The sequence below is a fragment of the Canis lupus genome, chromosome 37 (genome assembly GCF_048164855.1).
Source record: "Canis lupus baileyi chromosome 37, mCanLup2.hap1, whole genome shotgun sequence".
Classification (NCBI taxonomy): domain Eukaryota; kingdom Metazoa; phylum Chordata; class Mammalia; order Carnivora; family Canidae; genus Canis; species Canis lupus.
The window spans coordinates 5,453,410-5,473,932 of NC_132874.1; the positions used below are offsets into that span (position 1 = coordinate 5,453,410).

At 41.6% G+C, this 20,523-nt stretch overlaps 1 long non-coding RNA gene across 1 annotated transcript in view; it reads right to left on the minus strand.

The window, feature by feature from the left end:
• Positions 1–984: 984 nt before the first annotated feature.
• Positions 985–20,523, minus strand: part of LOC140626099 (uncharacterized) — a 31,926-nt gene continuing 12,387 nt past the window's right edge. The window contains exon 4 of the long non-coding RNA XR_012025316.1: positions 985–1,082. This is a non-coding gene — a long non-coding RNA (uncharacterized lncRNA). The remainder of the gene's footprint in view (positions 1,083–20,523) is intronic.

Below are 20,523 nucleotides of genomic sequence, written 5' to 3' on the forward strand. Positions count from 1 at the left end.
CTTCTTTTATTTCTTCCTTCCATTTTCCTTCCTTTCATCCTTCTTTTTCTTTTCATTCATTTATTCATTCATTTTTTTCTTCTTTCCTCTGTCTTTAATGTAATATGAGAAGACAAATCCATAGGTAATGGACCCAAGTTTGCCTCTGAGAACAGAAATTTTCTGAAGGTACACTGGGGACTGTTGTATCCTAACTGACATCTTTCTAAAAAATGTGCATTTCCTTAAAAAAGAAGGAAACCATGCCGTTTGTGACAAGGATGAAACTAGAGGGCATTATATTAAGTGAAGCAAGCCAGACAGAGAAAAACAAATACTTCATGGCATTATGTACATAGAGTATCTAAAATGGAAAAAGAAAAAAGAAAAAAAAAAGTTGAACTCCTATAAATAAAGAGTAGAATGGTAGTTGACAGGGGCTGGCAGTGGGGGGGAAAGGGGAGGATGATAAAAGGGTATACACTTTCAGTTTTAAAAATAAGGTCTGAGGATTTCACATAAAACATGGTGACTGTTGTTCATAATACTCTATTATATAATTGAAATTTGCTAAGAGTAAAATCTAATGTTCTCACCAAAAAAATCATATATTTGTATGTATGTAGAGGTGATGAATGTGTTACTAATTCAGCTGTGGGATGTGGGAATCCCTTCATGATACACATGTATGTTGAGTCATCACACCATATACTTTAAATGCCTTATAATCTTATTGTCAACTATATATCAATAAAGCTGAAAACAATTCAAAGCTGAAAAAAAAATAACAAAAATAAATGTGTATGTCCTTCCTGATGGCATTTACCTTCTCTTCCATTTATTCAGTGTTCTGGAAAAAAAATGATCCCACCATGCTGATTCCCTGCTCTGGATCCAAACCAAAATTAGAGCCATAAAAAGGTCCTGCATAAGTAATTCGGCAAAAGTTTTATCTTCCAGCTGTAAACCAGCCTGAGACTGGAGTCCAATCAGAACAATACTTACCAAGATAGTTAAAGCCAATACCCATCATTGAACATTTCACTGGGTGGCGTTAGCTGGGTTGGTCAGCTGTGTATCTTCACACCTCCCATCAAATGTACCTGTGAGTTTGAGAGGAGAAGGACCTTGTTAGATACTGCATGTACTGTATACACCTTTCTGGAAAATTCTACTTAGGAGAAGAGCAATGCATGAGATTGGACGACAGCTTCCCTGGAAACCATGCTGTCAGTATAAGTGCTAGATACTGTTGCAGGTACTCTCAAACTGTGATTCACAGGGCATCCACCTCACAATACTAAATCAATGAATTAAATTCCTAAGCTTACCAAGGAGCTTTAAAGCCCATGTAACAATGATATGACCCCATATTTTTACTAAGAATATAATATTTACAATAAAAAGAAACTCATTTGGTAGTTTTTGGCTGATCTTTATTAGTTATGACAGAAATCCACATGACCTCCATGTTGTTGGTTCACTATTTCCCTTGGAAATGTCCATCTCCATCACCACCCTCACATGGCATCCACATTTTATTCAATTTTCCTTCTAATCGCTTTCCTGAACTTTACTTATCTTATTTAGGATGGTGCCATCCTTTATATCATAAGACTAAGGACAGATCAAATTGAGGAAATGAGTGAAACACCGGTTCAATTTTCTCCATGAAAAGAGAGGTTGGGAAGGTAAGTAGATTTTGTACTAAAGCTGAACTGATTCTGTTCATTCCACAAGAATAATTACAAAAACCTACCAGTGGCTAACACAATATTACCATTGACTACTTGTACTCGGTGGGTGGTTTAAAAGGTTGATCACGTATCATAGAATAGCAAATAAATTCAGATCTTAAGAAATGCAACTCTTAACATTGAGAAAATGTTAGGAATCTTCTGCTTGCCTCCTCTCTGGTGAGAAGCAAGGTTTTATTTTACAGTTTTGAATATGAGATTAATGCTAGGAGATTATTTTTTTTTAATCTCACCAGTTTCTACTTGGCATGAAAATCCATCAAGAGAAATAGGTTCAAAAGACATTTCCTTAGAAACACCAGCTACCAGAGCAATCATAACATACTTAATAATATGATTAGAGCTATTTTGATGTTTTAAATATAAATGGCAAGAAGTAAAATCTTTCATTTTTATGGCACTTTCTATTCTGGATAAAATTAGGTAAACTTGGTATCTGGAATACTAATCTGAATATTTGCTACCCATGAAAACAGCAAGTCAGCCATGAAAATGCCTATCTTATTAACTGTGAAAACTGAAACACAGAGGGAAAATACAATCTGTCTTAAATATTTTCTAGCATGCAGAGAAGTGGAATGTATTTGGAAGGTTATAACTGGCAATATCCTCTCGCTGTTTTCTAGGATGTGTTTATGTAGAATTAGCAGAGCCCCAAGAAGAGGCACAGAAAGAACCAGTGACCTGATATTCTTGTTTGGAAAGGCTAGAGGAGGATACTTAGAGTATTTTATTTGTATTCCTAGGTGACAAGGTAATATCTATTTTTTTAAGAAAATAAATTTTCTTCAAAAACATAGGCAAAAGGGTTACAATTAAACCTCCTCACTATAGAATTGTGTGAAATTTTCCACCCTTGAAGCTATAGCATATGTATTTCTCAAAAAGACAAAAAAAATATATATATTAGCAAACCACAAACATATGTGCACTGGGAAAATTGGATTGTTTCTCTTAACTGAGTGAATAGATTCATTTACTAACTTCTTAGTCTCTATTTGAATATAAATGTGTGAGAAGTGATTATTTCTATTAACAACAGGCAAAACAAACCTACAGAAATAAGAGTGGGTTGAATCTAGCACCACTGGCCAGGTCAGGTCCTGCTGCTACCATTGACCTTAATTACGATACCTTCTCTTTTTTTGCCTATCTTGAAGACTAAAAACTCCATAAGGCATTCCCCACACTGACTGGGACAGCTATCTTTCCAACATGAGTTATTCCACCCTATTAATCAGAACAGGAATATTTGAGATCCTGATATTTTACCACTATTTTCCATAAAAATAAGGATGTGACAAGGATGTTGGCTCGTGTAATCTTTTTGGTTTTACCTTTGGGTGTCCATTCATACACAAATCATCTGACAAAGACGACTCCAAAGCTTTGAACTCTCATAGTACTCTATGTATGATCCACCAACTTCCAGAGTGAGCCCCTACATACCTGTATAATCATGTAACCATTTTATTTTGTCTACACTTTTTCTTTCAAAAATATTCTTAAAGCTTCTTGATGACAGGAACTTAAACTCCTCTACAACCATCAGGAACTTTATAATTGATGCATCTGGTAATTTCCCATCTTTCCTTCCTGTGGTCACTCACTTGCTTCTCTTTCCTCTTCCCACCTTTCTCACAGGTAGGCAATCTGAGACTCCACCCTACTGTGCTTCATCCCACCTGCCACGGGCCAATACTTGTTGATGTAATTTGTACAAGAGGGCTAGTGGGTGTAAGATTTCCAAGGAGCACAGAGCTCCCTATGCTGAAAGGAGATAAATGATGCTTTAGTGAAAGAACATCACAGCTAACACAAGTTCAGAGAAGGAAACATTCTGGAAAAGTGTTTCTAGAAACCTAAAAACTAAAATCAGTGAGCAATGAAATCTACATTCGAATCACAGCATGGTCCACGTTACATTACAAAGGGAAGTGTGAGTATGTTCAGGGTGCTGGAAAGGGGGCAGATGTCAGGTGGGCAGGTCAAATCCAGGGCAAATTCTGACAAGATGGATGTTCAGAGAATTCAATTATGAATGATCTCATTGTAGAAATTTGACTTGGTTTCAGTGATATGGCTGATTTGTTTTGGACGCACTTGGATTCCAGGTCCCCCAAGATCACTACTTTGATCTATACATTGTTCTGGATAATGTGAATTTCTCTACACTGAGGAATATCCTAAATCATAAAATATTAGAGCAGGCCAATTTGTCTCAGTGATTGTTTAGAATGCAAGATATAGGATAGGTATATGCATACATAGAGAGAGAGTGAGAAAAGAGAGATTTTTGAACAGAGAACAGTTCTGCATCCCAAACTGAACTTTATACAGAACAGGGGTATAAAAAACATACAAGAGTAGAGCTTGTACCAGTTTTTCAGTTTTTGTAAAAAGGATATATTATAATCTTCTCTTAGTAGTTACTACAGAACCATTACAAAGCCATCCGTTGTTTCGGCCCAATCAATTCCATTTACAAATGAAGGGCACAAAGGCTCTGGGGAAAATTCATGCAAATCCACACAGGAATTTCTAAAGCTGGGGTACAAGCCTACATCCCCTGACTTGGACCAAGTGTTCTTTCTAGTACATTACACCGCTTATTTACATACATCCCACTGTAACTCCTTCCTTTCCTTTCTGTTTATTTACTTGCTTGCTTTTAGTTTAAATATTTTCAAGTTCTAACACTGATAAGTTATAAGAGTACACTTCCTTATTTAGTATTTTTACTAGGCTTTATTATTGTTCCTAAAATCTACTTTAGGCTCTTACCATCAAACTTTTGGTCAAATGCAGAGCAAAATAAATTCACCTAGTTGATTTGATCAAAGGTTCAAACTAATGAGGTTTAATTAATCACACCAAACCATGGAGTCACACTCAATTTTGAAGATAAAAATCCTATAAAAGTAATTTACTTAGAATGTTCTATACTTGGTTTCATTGTTTTATAAGATTGAAGTCAATAATGGCAGAGTTATCTTTTTGTAATTAATTGCAAGCTACAAACAGTTGGCAGTTTTCTAATGCAGAATCTACCAATAATAGAAAAAAAGACTTTATATACCTAATGTAAGTTTTAAAGACAGAAAATGATGCACATGGGTAGAAAACATGAAATTCAAAAAAAAATGATAGTAGTAATTAAAACAACAAAATGTCTGTTATTTTATTTGTTGTTGTTTTTAAAAACACACCTTGTTAATTACTACAAGTAATCTCTGAAAGAGTACATTTTCACCTTTCCAAACTAAGGACCTGAATTAACATCTTTTAACAAATTCAAAAATTTTTTTTAAAGATTTTATTCATTCATGAGAGAGACAGACAGAGAGAGAGGCAGAAACACATGCAGAAGGAGAAGCAGGCTCCCTGCAGGGATCCCAGATCCTGGGATCACACCCTGAGCCAAGGGCAGACGCTCAACTGCTGAGCCATCCAGGCATCCCAACAAATTCAAATTTGATACTCAAGGTAATTTTACATTTTGAAGATTGTTCTGAAACATCAAAGATCTATCTAAGCATGGCACTACTTTAAATTATCATAAATGAGCTTTGCTATATTATTAAAATAAAAACGTTGGTTACTATTGTTGGCCCTTCATAAAGAAGGGGTAGGATTTCCATAATACACCAATGTGAATAGTTTAAAAGTTCAGTAAACAAAGCTGAAATTTTCCCATTTTTAAAGGCTGAAAAATATTTTTATAAATATATATACTAATAAAAATTATATATATATATATATGTATTTGTGATGAACTATATTTTTCAGATGGCCAAATAATTAAAATAATTAGGCTGCTGTCACATTAAACAAACATCAGTTCTTAGACTTGGTGAGTCAATAAACAATGAGAACAAGATCATGGGCTTTGGAGTCAGAAAGCCTGGTTTGGATGTCAGATCTGGTAGTGTGACTCCGGACTAGTTGCTGAATTCTCTAACTCATGATTTCCTTACTTGTGTAATGAGGATACTATTAACTGACTGATAGAGTCACTATAAGTATGTAAAGTAGATTCTTGATGGAACTAGAAGGCATTATGCTAAGAGAAGTAAGTCCATGAGAGAAAGCCAATTGTATAGGATTTCACTCATATGTGGAATTTAAGAAACAAAACAGAGGAGTACAGGGGAAGGGAAGTGCCCATTATATCACATGTTCCCCTTAATGTCCATCACCCAATTACCCCGGGCCCCCACCCCACCCTCCAGCGACCCTCAGTTTGTTTCCCATGATTAAGAGTCTCTTATAGTTTGTCTACTCTAATTTCATCTTGTTTTATTTTTTCCTCCCATCTCCTATGATCCTCTGTTTTGTTTCTTAAATTCCACATATGAGTGAGATCATATGATAATGGTCTTTCTCTGAATTATTTCGCTTAGCATAATATCCTCTAGTTCTAGCCACATCATTTGAAATGGCAAGATTTCATTTTTTTGATGGCTGAGTAGTAGTCCATTATATTTATATACCACATCTTCTTTATCCATTCATCTGTCAAAGGACATTTCAGTTCCTTCCATACTTTGGCTATTGTGGACATTGTTGCTATAAACATTGGGGAGCAGATGCCTCTTCAGATCATTACATTTAGTTTGGGGGTAAATATCCAGTAGTACAATTGCTGAGTTGTAGGGTAGTTCTATTTTCAACTTTTTGAGGAACCTTCATACTGTTTTCTAGGGCGGCTGCACCAGTGTGCATTCCCACTAATAGTGTACGAGTATTCTTCTTTCTCTGCATCCTCACCAACATCTGTTTCCTGACTTTGTTAATTTTAGCCATTCTGACTGGTGTGGGGTGGTATCTCATTTTGGTTTTGATTTGTATTTCCCTGATGCCAAGTGATGTTGAGCATTTTTTCATGTGTCTCTTGTCCATTTGTAGGTCTTCATCAAGACATCATGCTACTGGCACAAAAGCAAACATATAAATCAATGGAACAAAATACAGAGCCAGAAATGGACTCTCAACTCTATGGTCAACTAATCTTCAACAAACCAGGAAAGAATATCCAATGCAAAAAAGACAGTCTCTTCAACAAATGGTGTTGGGTGAATCGGGCAACCATATGTAGAAGAATGAAACTGGACCATTTCCTTACACCATACACAAAAGTAGAGTCAAAATGGATGAAAGACCTTAATGTGAGACAGGAATCCATCAAAATCCTAGAGGAGAACACAGGCAGCAACATCTGTGTCCTTGGCTGCAGCAACTTCTTGCTAGACATGTCACCCAAAACAAGGGAAACAGAGGCAAAAGTGAACTATTGGGACTTCATCAAGATAAAAAGCTTTTGCACAGCAAAGGAAACAGTCAACAAAACCAAATGACAACCTACACAATGGGAGAAGATATTTGCAAATGACACATCAGATAAAGGGCTAGTATCCAAATCCATAAAGAATGTATTAAACTCAACACCCAAAGAACAAATAATCCAATCATGAAATGGGCAGAATCCATGGTCTTGTTTCTATCCACCACACCACCCTGCCTCCTCTGCCCAGCCCAAGTGATAGCAAAAGCAGAAGCTCCAGGCAAGAGTTGGACACACAGAGAGATAAATGTTAACCCAGCCAACAAAGCAGCAGTACTCCATTAAGATAAGCTTTCTCCCTCGCCTTCCCTCATCCATTTCTCCAACAAATACTGGAAAGCATCAGAACTCAATCCCCACATGGTCGGAAATGGAGCATATCTCTCTGCATTTCTGCCCACAGCATGAGAATGGCTGGTCACAGTCTATGGCCATTACTTCCAAAGTGAGCAACACCAGAGTCTGATCACCAGCCCCTGAGGCAACTTTATTTTTAAAAGGCCACTGCCATGAAAACGAAGTAGGAGTAGAGAAACATTTTGATTCTCATGGAAAACAGCTCGGCAAACATTCCATCATATTTCACAGCAACTATATCCCACCCACCCGCTCGCATAGAACCCTTGTCCGCTCTGAGTACTTGCAGCTTTAAAAAAAAAAAAAAAAAGAAAAAGAAAAGAAAAAAAAAAAGAAATACAAAGAAAACAATCTTTCTTTCTTCTTTTGAAATTTCCATGTGGCTAGGGTTTCTAGCCCCATTAAACCCAGTACTATTTAATGGAAAAACAGCCACTCCCATTGCTGGAAAAGGCAAAACTTGATTCACTAAATAATGCTTTCAAGCCACCAAGGTTAAAAAAAAAAAAAAAAAAAAACAAGGTTATTACTAGAAAGTCAGGCAAGTCCCTTTGTATTCATTCCAACAGCTGTTTAACATGATTGGAGGCCAAGTAAGGAAAGTTCAGGTAAATATTCCAATTTAGCAGAGTTATCCAGGGGTCAAAGAGGAGCTATGTGCTTTTGGGGGGGATGGTGTTACATTTACCCTTAAAAGGCAATTTTTAATGGAAAAAGTGAAGTCCCTTGTTTTTACAGACCTTAACATATTTTAGACACAAAAATGTAACCATGTTATGCTTGCATGACACCACAGAGTGCACGGCTAGATTAAGAGCTGTGCCCTGGGTCCCAACTGGCCAGCGGACAGCAAAATGAGAGGCCTGGTCCTACTGGGAACACCATTATCCCTGCCTTCCTAGGTATCCGAGGCCACTTGCAGGGCTGAAATTCTATGTCACTAAATAATATGATTCCCAGCACAGTGCTTCTATCTCGATGGCACAGATTATCCATACCTATTTACCCTCTCTACTCAAAAATCATCCTATTGGCCTATTTAAGAATTGGATTTTGAAGACACAAGAAATGGTGTCTGAATGTAACAACAGATCTCTTCCTCCCCCACCTCAATAAATACAATTTTAGACAGCCAAAGCAATCATTACCTGAAAAAAAAGTCTTGTTTCTGGCAGAAAAAAAAAAAAAAAAATCGATTTAATTATATGAGATGTGTCTTACGTTTTAATTGTTGTTAAGTATAGTGCATTATTGACAAAGCCTCCCTGGATCTCAGTTTATGAGCTTTTACATTACTCAGATAACTTGCTGAGGAGAAAAAAAAAACCCATCATGTTACTTAAAAGAACTGAAGCGGCATTGTGCCTGAGTCATTAGGCCCCTTGACTGCACTCATAATGATGAATGCATCATTTTTCTTGCATGAAACTTTGGTAACAAATAGCACAGCCAAGTCTTTTCCAGCACTGTTATTCTGTTTTAAAAAACACTGACATTTTCTTAAACAGACATAATTTACAATTTTAAGGAGCACAACAGTGCCTTGGTGTTTGAGGGCCAGAGAGCAAACAACACTCCTTTCAGTTCGATTTTTTTAAAAAAGGAATCTCGTGCTCAGTGAGTTCACTCTAGCTTAAGGCCAGAGAGACAGAGCAGCAGCAGAACAGAGCACCACTGCAGCACGTGAAGGTCATGACTAGGCGGTCACGTTACAGTAAGGGTCGGCGGGCCAAACGGGCGAGCAGAGCTGCAGAGCCCAGTACACCCAGCCCTCCCGTGAAAACACAGGCACCGTGAAGGTGCTATTCCTGACCCCCCCGGGGGGAGGATCCCTTCCCACCAGCCCAAGAGGGAAGCAGCAGCCTCCAGATACTTCTGTACTGAAGAACTCCCCGGAACAGGCTCCTCTGTAAATTTCACACAAAGGGAGCCCTGCCAGTGTCCATGTGACTGGATCAATATCTGGAGCAATGTTCGATTTCCAGTGGGGTCAGCTCAGCCCAAGTAGATAAATGGAAGTCTGCACAGGATGCTGCAGGTCTGTTGTTTGGATGAGACCTCAGAAGCTAAGGTTATGTGTAAAGATTAAAACTCCCAAGGTGTTGTTTCTAAAATGGTTGATGTGCTTCGGTGCCACTGGTAAGGTTTCTCTTCCTATATTCCCTAATAATCCTTTGCAGACATGAACTCTCTGCATTTTCTCCTTAGTTTTTCCTTAAACTGGTGATGCTCTTAAAAAAAATAGTTCAGTGAAAGGAAGAAAAGAAATCCTCCCATTGGGGGTGTTTGGCCACCTTCTTCCCGCACCCCCAGTCTTAGTCAGAGCCTCTGTTCTCTGTACCCGTGGAGCCCTGAGGACCCTCAGGCTGGCTTCAGCTGGCAGTTGCCTGGTATCCCTCTCAGTAAATGGCCTGGGGACAAGTTGTTCATGACAGAGCCCCAGGGATGGACAAGAAGGCTCTGAGCTGGGTCTACCGAAGAGAGATCAGAGAGTGAGATGTGGTTCAGTGAAATGAAAGGTGGCAAATGGAGCCCAAGGAAGGACCCATCTCCTCCCCAGAGGCCCACTTCTGAAGATGCTCCATGGACTGGGGACCCTCCCTGAGACTGTCATGGGAGGAGTGGGCTGAAGATGGAGGGTCCCATGAGGGAAGGAGACCATGTCACTGTGTCACCTCCAAAGCCGAGTCACCGCCCTCCAGGAACACTTGAACACTTGAACAGGGGCACACTGGCCTACAGAAAATCCATGAAATGTTAAGACCTGCCAATTTTGATTGATTTCTCCTGACTTGTTAGGATTGGAATCCAGGTCTCTTAGTTAATACATTTGGGGAGACCCTTCAGTCCGGGGCCCCTGCCTCCCTACAGTGACAACATACAAAGGCGAGAGAGAACCTTAGCAGGGGCAGATTCCTGGGACCCTGTGGGCAGCGCCAGGCTTCCTGCAGCAGAAAGAAACTTTAAATCAGAAAAATGAGGCTCACGCAGGGACAGGACCCCACCACTGCCCTGACTTGCTCTTGTGCACAGAAGGGGACATGGCCTGGCCCTGCTTTGATCCCCTTCCACTGCTGCCTGTACTGGATAAGTGAGACACGTTCTGTTTCAGGGCAGAGTTAGGGAGAGCTGCTTCCTAGCACCTGCCTGGCCACCCTTTCCCCTGACCCAACTGATCTGCCCTGCTTGTCTGGCCCTGGTCTACCTTAGAGATGGAGCATTGCCCAGGGTTCTGAGCTGCCTGTGGAGCCGCACAGCACACGGGCACCCAGAGGCAGAGCAGTGGCGTGCCATGCAGCCACGAGGGCCTACCGCCTGCCACCGGATCCACTTTCCAGCTGGTCTAGGAGCACCTGCGGGTGCCCTGCTGGGGATTTCTGAAAGCTGGAGCCATGGCCCGAGTCTCTGCATTTCCCTGGGAGATCCGGGCATGTACTGCGGTGCTGGTTTTGATAGTAAAGACATGATGCACCTTAAGAAGCGTGAAGGCGCTTGGCAAACGGTGTTCTGCGTGCAGTGAAGTCTGCGGGAATGGGTGAGAAGAACGGACCAAGGCCACAGGCCGGGGAGGCCCTCAGGTAGCCTGGGGTGGAGGCCAGTCCCCTCACACGACAAACCTGTGCTTGTCGCCGACCGATACAAACCTGAGCGGTGCCACTTCAAGACACTGTCGACTTTCGGAAGCAGGCAGAGAAGAGCCAGCCTCCCGAACTTGCCCAAGCAACTGACAAAAATCCCATCTTCAGAGCATCAGACAAGGATGGAGGACAACTCTGGGAGGACATGGTAGACGAGCTGAATGAAGATACTTCTTTTCCCCGGGAGGCCAGAACTGCCTGAACAAGAACTTGCGAGATGGAAAGGGGAGAGTCCAGGAAAAGGAGGAAGCGAAAGAAAGGCTGGAGCCTCTGCATGCAGCAGGAATGGAGCAGGTCCTGAAGGAGAAACCCCAACAGTCAACACCAACGGCCGAAAACCTGCTGAAGACCTTCCTTCCCCTTCTCTGCTCTCCTGAGAGGTCACGGAGCCGGGAAGGCGAGTGAAAGAGGGGAGCAGAGCGCAATCACCCCGTGCACCAGGCAGCAGTCGGCTCGGAAAGTACCACTGGTGACACTGACTTCCACGTGTCCCTTCAAAGTACTGAAGGGAAAAGTGAGGAACTAGCAGGGCCATCGTGGGAAGGAAAGCCGATGAATGAGGGGCTTAGGGACAAATAAGCTTCCAAGCCAACGAAGCATCTTTGCAGCGTGAAAATTCACAGCTTGAAAGTGAGATTGAGCAGCCGAAGCCGAAGCTTCAGATTCTGCCTGAATTACACCAGGAACACATCACGCAACGTCAGAGAAAAGTGTCTGAGGAGGAAGGACTCTGCTGGGGAATCAGTAAGAAACCTCCCAGCACGTGGAGAAACATGAACTGTGCAAATCAGATTTGCAGCCTCTGCAAGAAGATGACTGAAGACGCAGGCAGAGAATCGAGAGAAGCACTTGCACCATCGAAAGGAGATCCTCTTCCATGAGGAAAGGGCCCAAGACAGCGAGGCGGCCTCTTGTTGACTGAGAGAATCCTCAAGGAGCTGAGAGAAGAAAATCATCACGCAGGCAAACGCTGGCCACTGCCGGGTCCAACTCCAGCCTCTCCCAAGGGGCCCGTTTGCTCCCGCTGCTCCACCCGCAGCCCGCAGAGGCTGCAAGTGTCCAGGGGTCCCCAGGGTCACTTGCAGGTGTGACTCAGCTCACAACGGCCGGGTCCCGAGCACCCCCAGCCAGGGCACAGCATCTGTACATGTCTTTACAGCAAATTTTCATTGATCTCTTTTTTGGTTTAACTACTGTAATTTATTTATTTTTATTTTTATTTTTTTATTTTTATGATAGTCACAGAGAGAGAGAGAGAGAGAGGCAGAGACACAGGCAGAGGGAGAAGCAGGCTCCATGCACTGGGAGCCCGACGTGGGATTCGATCCTGGGTCTCCAGGATCGCGCCCTGGGCCAAAGGCAGGCGCCAAACCGCTGCGCCACCCAGGGATCCCTAGCTACTGTAATTTAATTGATGCTACAGTCACTCTTATTCAAGTAGATCTAGCAGTCTAATTTTAAGATAGTATTTTTCAAATAAAGATTCAGTTAATATAATTCTTATGAATTCATTATTTTCACATCATTGGGCCCTCTAGAATTAGATAATGTAAGTATTGTATTTTTATTTAAACAAAAAATTCACTTTGACTTTAACCGTCATTAAAATTTGGCATGGATACCGATATTCAAAACAATAAAGAACATTTTTGTATGGCATGAGCATTTTTATATGCCATCTTGAAATATATGAGCATGTATTAGAAGTCTGTACAAGAACTTTAATGTTTACCTGAAAAAAATCTGATTGACTTTAAAAAAAAGGGGGGGAACCCCTAATTAACAGCAATACTCATTCAAAATTCATATTTCTATTAAATTAGCCCTATAAATTAGCCCTATACTCATAGATGAATTTAGGGGAGGTTAAATTTTGCAACTCATTTCTTCTTATTTTCTTAAACTTTTCTTGTTTTATTTAAGATACTGTTTTTTTTTTTTTTTAAGATTTTATTTATTTATTCATGAGATAGAGAGAGAGAGGCAGAGACACAGGCAGAAGGAGAAGCAGGCTCCATGCAGGGAGCCCAATGTGGGACTTGATCTCGGGACTCCAGGATCACAGGGCCAAAGGCAGGCATTAAACTGCTGAGCCACGCAGGCATCCCCTGTTTATTGTTTAAATGTTTTTAACTTTCATATAGTTAAAACATCTTTAAAGATTTAACTTTATTTTTTAAAATTAATTCATTTAAGATTTTATTTTTGAGGGGCACCTGGGTAGCTCAGGGGTTGAGCATCTGCCTTTAGCTCAGGTCATGATCCCGGGTCCTGGGATTGAACCCTGCATCAGGCACCCCACAGGGAGTCTGCTTCTCCCTCTACCTGTGTCTCTGCCTCTCTCTGTGTGTCTCTCATGAATAAATAAGTGAAAATCTATTTTTAAAAAAGATATTTTATTTTTAAGTAATCTGTATACCCTACATGGGGCTCGAACCCACAACCTGAGACCAAGAGTCACAGGCTCCACGGGATGAGCTAGCCAGGCACCTCAAAATAAAAGTTTTCCCTTGATGGCAAACACATACACATATATATACACATTCACACGATGCAGATATGAATCACTTTTAATATGTCTGTACCAGGGGATAATATAAAGAAAGCTGAAAATTTTTTAAAAATGTAAAAAGAAAGGAAAATCATGCTCACACAATTTGCATATACACAGAAGATACTTAACTCACACACACGCAAAAGCAGAGTTGCCTGAATATGGGACAAGATTCTACCTGGAGACACTTCATCCCAAAAGGTACAGAAAAAAAGACAGTCCTGATGGCTCAGTTTGCCAGCTATGGCATTGATGGGGAGGGGGGTGGGTAGGAGAGGGATGGGGAGACTTCCAGAAACTAGCAATAGGAGAGTCTGTTCCCATTCCTGGGCCTGGAGGGATGAGGGGGTCATCTAGGCCCAATAAGGAGCTGTCCTCATGACAGGCAAAGCAGGAGGGAACAACAAAGATGGGCCCCACCCTCCCTCCTCCTGTCCTCCCATCAACTGCTGATGCAAGTGGCAGCCACCTAGGGCCTGGGTCGTCAGGTGAGGGCACACAGCAGGCCAGGAAAGGGCACAGAAATGATTTAGAGAATGACCAGTAGCACACTTAAGTCTATTCCATAAAAAGTATGCATGTGCTTTATGGTTTTCATTCACATCTATTTGTTTAGTGCAGACAACCTCAGAGATACTGTGGTTCAGTTCCAGACCACCACAATAAAGCCAATATTGCAATAAAATTTGAATCAAAATTTTTTGGTTTCCCAATGCATATAAATCAAATTTTTTTATTTGATTGCATATTGAATCAAAATTTTTGGTTTCCCAATGCATATAAAGGTTATGTTTATGCCATACTAAGTGTGCAATAGCATTATGGCTAAAGAAGTGTACATCCTGAGCATGGATTCCCCATTCTAGAAGCCACTCAGTTTATTGAAAATTAAAAAAAAAAAAAAAAAAAAAAAAAAAGCTACCCATCATCTGAGCTTGCTGGCAGAGGGTTCTGTCTCAATGTTGATGGCTGCTAAGCAATCAGGGTGGTGGCTGCTGAAGGATGGAGTCGTTGTGGCAACTTTTTAAAATACAACAAAAATAAAGTTTGCCACATCAGTTGACTCTGCCTGTCGCGAATGATTACTCTGTAGCGTGTGGCACTGTTTGACAGCATTTTACCCACAGCAGAACTTTTGAATTTGGAGTGAATCCTTTCAAACCCTCCCACTGCTTCATCAACCCAATTGATATAGTATTCTAAATCCTTTGTTGTCACTTCAACAAACTTCACGACATCCTTACCAGAAGTAGATTCCATCTCAAGAAGCCACTGGCTTTGCGCATCCATAAGAAGCATCTCCTCGTCCATTCAGGTTTGATCATGAGATGGCAGCAATGCAGTCCCGTCTTCAGGCTCTGCTTCTAGCTCTCTTGCTGTTTCCACCACATCTGCAGTGACCTCCTCCACTGAAGTCTTGGATCCCTCAAGGTCATCTGTTGAGAGTAGGAATCAGCTTCTTCCAAACTGCTGTTCAGATTGTTAATCTGACCCGAACCCATGAACCACAAATATTCTGAGTGGCATCTAGAATGGTGACTCCTTCCCAGGGGGGTTTTAATTTTTTTTTTTTTTTTTTTTTTTTTATGATAGTCACAGAGAGAGAGAGAGAGAGGCAGAGACACAGGCAGAGGGAGAAGCAGGCTCCATGCACTGGGAGCCTGATGTGGGATTCGATCCCGGGTCCCCAGGATCACGCCCTGGGCCAAAGGCAGGCGCCAAACCGCTGCGCCACCCAGGGATCCCTCCAGGGGGGTTTTAATTTACTCAGCCCACACCTATCATAGGAATCACTGTCCATGGCAGGTATAGCCTTTGGAAACAGGTTTCTTAAATAAGAAGAACTTGGAAATCAAAATGCCTCCTTGATCCATGGGCTGTAGAATGGATGTTGTGTCAGTAGGCATGAAAACAATGTTCATTTACTTGTTTATCTCCATCAGAGCTCTTGGTTGACCAGATGCATTGTCAATGAGCAGGAATATTTTGAGAGAGATTTTTTTTTTTTTCCTCCTGAGCAGGGTCTCAACAGTGGGCTTAAAATATTCAGTAATAATAATAATAATTCAGAAATAACCATGCTGTAAACAGATGTGCTGTCATCCAGGCTCTGTTGTTCCATTTATAGAGCACAGGGAGAGTAGATCTAGCATCCTTCTTAAGCGCCCTAGGATTTTTAGGATGGTGACTTAGCATTGGCTTCACCTTCAAGTCAGGGGCTGTGTTAACACCTAACAAGAGAGTCAGCCTGTGCTTTGAAGGCAGGGACTGACTTCTCCTCTTTAGCTATGAAAGTCCTCCATGACATCTTCATCCAATAGAGGGTTGTTCCATGTACAGTAAAAATCTGTTTAGGCACCTTCATTAACTATCTCAGATGGATCTTCTGGAGAACTTGCTGCAGCTCCTGTATCAGCACTTATGGCTTCCTCTTGCTTGCATTTTTGTGTCATGAAGATGGCTTCTTTCCTTAAACCTCATGAACGAACTCCTGGCTTCAAACTTTCCTTCTGTAGCCTCCTTACCTCTCTCAGCCTTCACAGAATTGAAGAGTTAGGGTCTTGTTCTGAATGACGCTTTGGCCTAAAGGAATGTTGTGGCCAGTTTGATCATCTGTCCAGACCGTTCAAACTTTCTCCATATTCTCAATTTGACTCTTTCATTTTCTTATCATTCATGTGTTCACTAGAGTGGCACTTTTAATCTCCTTCAAGAACTTTTCCTTTGCATTCACAACTTGGTCAACTGTTTGGTGCAAGAGGCCAAAATTCTAGCCTATTTTGGCTTTCTAGATGCTTCCTCACTAAGCTTAATCAGTTCCAGCTTTTGATTTGAAGTGACAGACGCATGGCTCTTCCTTTCACTTGAACATGCAGAAGCCATTGTATAGTAATTATTTGGTCTAATTACAATATTTTTATGTCTCAGGGAATAGCAAGGCCTGAGGAGAGGGAGAGAGATGGGGAATGGCCAGTTTGTGAAGCAGTCAGAATGCATATATTCATCAATAAATTTTGCTGTGAAACGTGGGTACAGTTCATGTCATGCCGAATCAATTAGCAGTAATATCAAAGATCACTCACTGATCACAGATCACCATAATAAAATAATTACAGACTGAAATATTATAAGAATTACCAAAATATGACAGACATGACATAAGCAAGTACTGTTTGAAAAATGGTGCCAATACTTACCTGACACACAAATCTTCAATTTGTAAAAAACAAAAACAAAAACAAAAACAAAAAAAACCCACGTTTGCAAAGCATAATAAAGTGAAGCACAATAAAATAAGGTACGTGTATGTGAAATAACTATGTTTTATGACTGGAGAAAATGATGTCTGGGAAGGCAAAACTGCTTGTGTGCATCTCTTGCATACATATAAGCTGTTTATGTATTATGCATGTGTATGTACGTATATATGTATCTATGCAGATGTATACACACATATCTTATGAATATCATTTGAGAACATTGAATGAGAACATTGAATGAGAATGAGAACATTGGTGCTTTTATTTCTTGATGTACACGTTTGTTTTTGTTTTTTTTTAACTTAAAGATATCTACAAGCTTAGAATCCCAAAGGATGTTACCGCTGTACGATGTGGCCATTCACCTATTTTATAAACATCTTTTAAGCTCCTACCATGTTCCAGGCATTACCCTAAAAACTAACGATGTGCACGCAGTTGACCTCTTGCATCCATTTTCTCATAGCCACTTGAGTATACGAGACCCACAAGCACAATTATAAACTCGTATATGAATTCAACCACAGCGTGAACAAGGAAACAAAGCAAGGCGGTAGATCTAAGGAGGATGGATCCCCTCTAATGAGCAAGAGTCAGGGAAGAATTCTCCATGTTGGGGAGGCATCTATTTTGATTTGGGAAGATGAGAGAGGGTAAGTTTGCCAAGCAGACAAATGGAAGAAAAACACTCTGGCCAGAGGGACGAACAAATGCAAAATCACAGATGAAGATCCCCTGCATCTGTGTTCACGTAGAATGTAAATGCTTCCGGGAGCAGAAAATCAGACCATGTGATAGGCAGACAAGAAATAACATGTCACAATGTGCCCAGCGCTACAAAGTTAAACAGCTTGGTTTTCACCCCAGAAAACATTCCCTTTGTGTCTCTGTGGAAACAGGTACTGTAGATACTTAGTAGGTAAAACCTGAAAAGGAATTCCAAGACTGAACTTGTTAAAATTCTGGATTGAACACCTTTCCTTACTGTAGCCATCTTCAGAACCATTACTGCTCTGAATTATGAATGCATATGGTGGAGTCTCCAAGAGGGGTTTCCACTATGTTGATTTTTAAATATGTGTTCCACCATTTATTCATTTGCTAAAGTTTCTCTCGGATTCCCTGTTGGTTTTGTTTGTTTTTATTTGAGAAACTGCGGACATAATTGCCTGGTAGGAAGTGAAATGTTTGAAACGCCAGAGCAAGAGAGAGACTTTACCAGTCTTGCATTCCGACATTTTTGACATTATCCTCTGGTGGCAATGTGAAAGGCGAAAGGCCTAGGCCTGACAGCAGAAGAACTAATTGAGAGGTAATTAGTGATGAGGAATAAGGTCATCTTAGGCAAAGGGAATGGAGATAGGAAGCAAACAAAAGTTTGAGGAAATGATAGTTTGTAGAATCATCTTTACCCACTGGCTCTGCACCATATATATGTATTTCTTTAGATATGGATCTTGGGTGAAATGATTTGTAACTTAGAAAAGCATAACGTGTCCCAGGTGTATCCTGAAGATCAATGATGAAATTAACTCATTGTTTAGTTTGTGCCCTGTCAACTCTTCTGGAGAAATCAGATTTGTGAGAAAACATATCCGATCTTAGTCTCCCAAATGTGGAGCCTGAGGGTACTTGAGGGAATGAGCCTCCCTCTTGTCTCAAAGGATAGACCAATGACCCCAGCAAAGAGCAGAGTTCTAGGGCCAGAGAACAGCTGAGAAGTTAGCTGAGAAGCCTTAATACTGCAAACACAGACTTCCCAAAAGTCACCAAATGCAGAGGAGAGTGGATGGGGGTGGGGGCAAGCACACGGCGGGGAGAGCTCAGTCTCAAAGCAGGAGTTCCCAAATTGTACCATAGAGCAAATGGGAGATGGGCTGTTTCCCTAGGGTCAAAAGTGAAAAGCAGAAAAAGGGTTTCTTATGTCCTGTGCAGCTCCGTGAAACAATGGGAATCTGCTGCCAATATGTGTAAGTTAAAAATATCTTCCTATATCACTAAAATAGATAAATTCCTCAAATCACCAAGGATGGGGTGGGGGTTGAGCATGAATTTAGAGGAGGCAATGGGGTGAGAGGCAGGAAAGAAAGAAAAACCTGACCATGGATTTTAGGAATGCCCACGAAATGAACCCAAGCAAAGGATGCTTCCTCCTGCACGCACTGCTCACCACGTCAAGCCTTTCATTTCTATTTTGAACCAAAAATAGGCCTTAAAAATTTTCAGACATCTTACAAGACAGCCGTGCTATTTAGAAATGTATAGCTACTTTGTTCGGATTTGCACGGTTTGGGGAGACCCCCATAAACATGTGGCGGGTTTGTGCACCACGTGTGGGTCAGAAGCCCTGGTCCGGAAGGGCTATGGCACACATCAGGCATTCTGCTAGTTGCTTCAGGAATTTTCCACCCTTTCCCTGCTGCCTACATGGCTCCCTTTGATCTGAGGGCCTTAGGGACACCTGACAGGCAGCTCCCTGTGCCTTCCTCGCTCTCCATCTATCTCCTGCCCATTAAGATTATGGGCTATTTGAATGTAAATGAGAATTTGCAAAGTGGCTGGAGCTGGAGTCCTTTGCCGCAATGCCCCTAAGTTCACCGGATCAAAGCCCCGGTCCGGGTTCACAGGAGCTTTTCAAAACTGTTTAGAAAAAAACAAGCAAAGGAAAAATCTTCCTCATGCCTGGCTGCAGGCTGCTGCTCCAAGACACATCAGGGAAAAGCCAGAAAGCCTGTAGTGAGCCCCGATTCTGGGCTGAGAGCTGCAGTCTTTCTGAAATATTTTTTAAATCCCTTCCTTCCCCAAAGAAATGAGTTTGCCAACCCGAAAGTCGCACCTGATCCTCTCGGCTCCCTTTGAAAGTGCTCGCTTACCCAGTTTACGTCGCTGCTGCGAGGCGGGGTGGCATGTGGAGAGGGCATATAGGGCTGGCTTGAACTAGGAAGAAAAATGCTTCAGAACTGAGCATTGTCCTCCCGGGCGATGGGAGCAGCCCAGGGTGGGCCCCTGCTCCACCCCCTGCCGGGCCTCTATTCGCCTGCATTGGCTCCACCTGGGGAGGTGTCTACACCTGGGTGTTAGAGAATCAGGGAAGGTTAGGGGTACTGCTCCTTCTCTGTGCCTTCCAGTAGATTAAAAAGAAATGGTTATTTCTTTAGACTTTAAAATGGAAACTCCAGTACATTCTGTGCTGCTGCCATGCAGATCTTGGTCACCAAAATTAGCAACCAGTTCTGAAATGCGGCATTGTCATTGGAATTACGTCAGGGACATTACGGGAGTCAGTTTGGCTAAGATGTGATCCCTGCCCTCCCCACCCCCCCCTCCCAGCAAGGATGGGTGCAAAATAGAATTATAATTTTCAAGAGGAAAGGGGAAAAAAATTCAGCTCAGCTGTTGCCATCTCAGCAGGAGCCTCTACTGTACTTGAAGGGATTTCAGGGGCAGGGCGGGCCTCCTAGGACTCTTCCCTAGGGCCACCTGGTACCACCAACCCCCTCACCTTTCCTAATGGCAGCCTTACCACCCCAGACTCCCTTCACCCACCAACACTGCTCCAAGGAAAGTGTTGCCGGTATCGATTTTGTACTCTCTTTTGCTTATTTTTAACATCCATGGAGGCAATTTTCAGCAA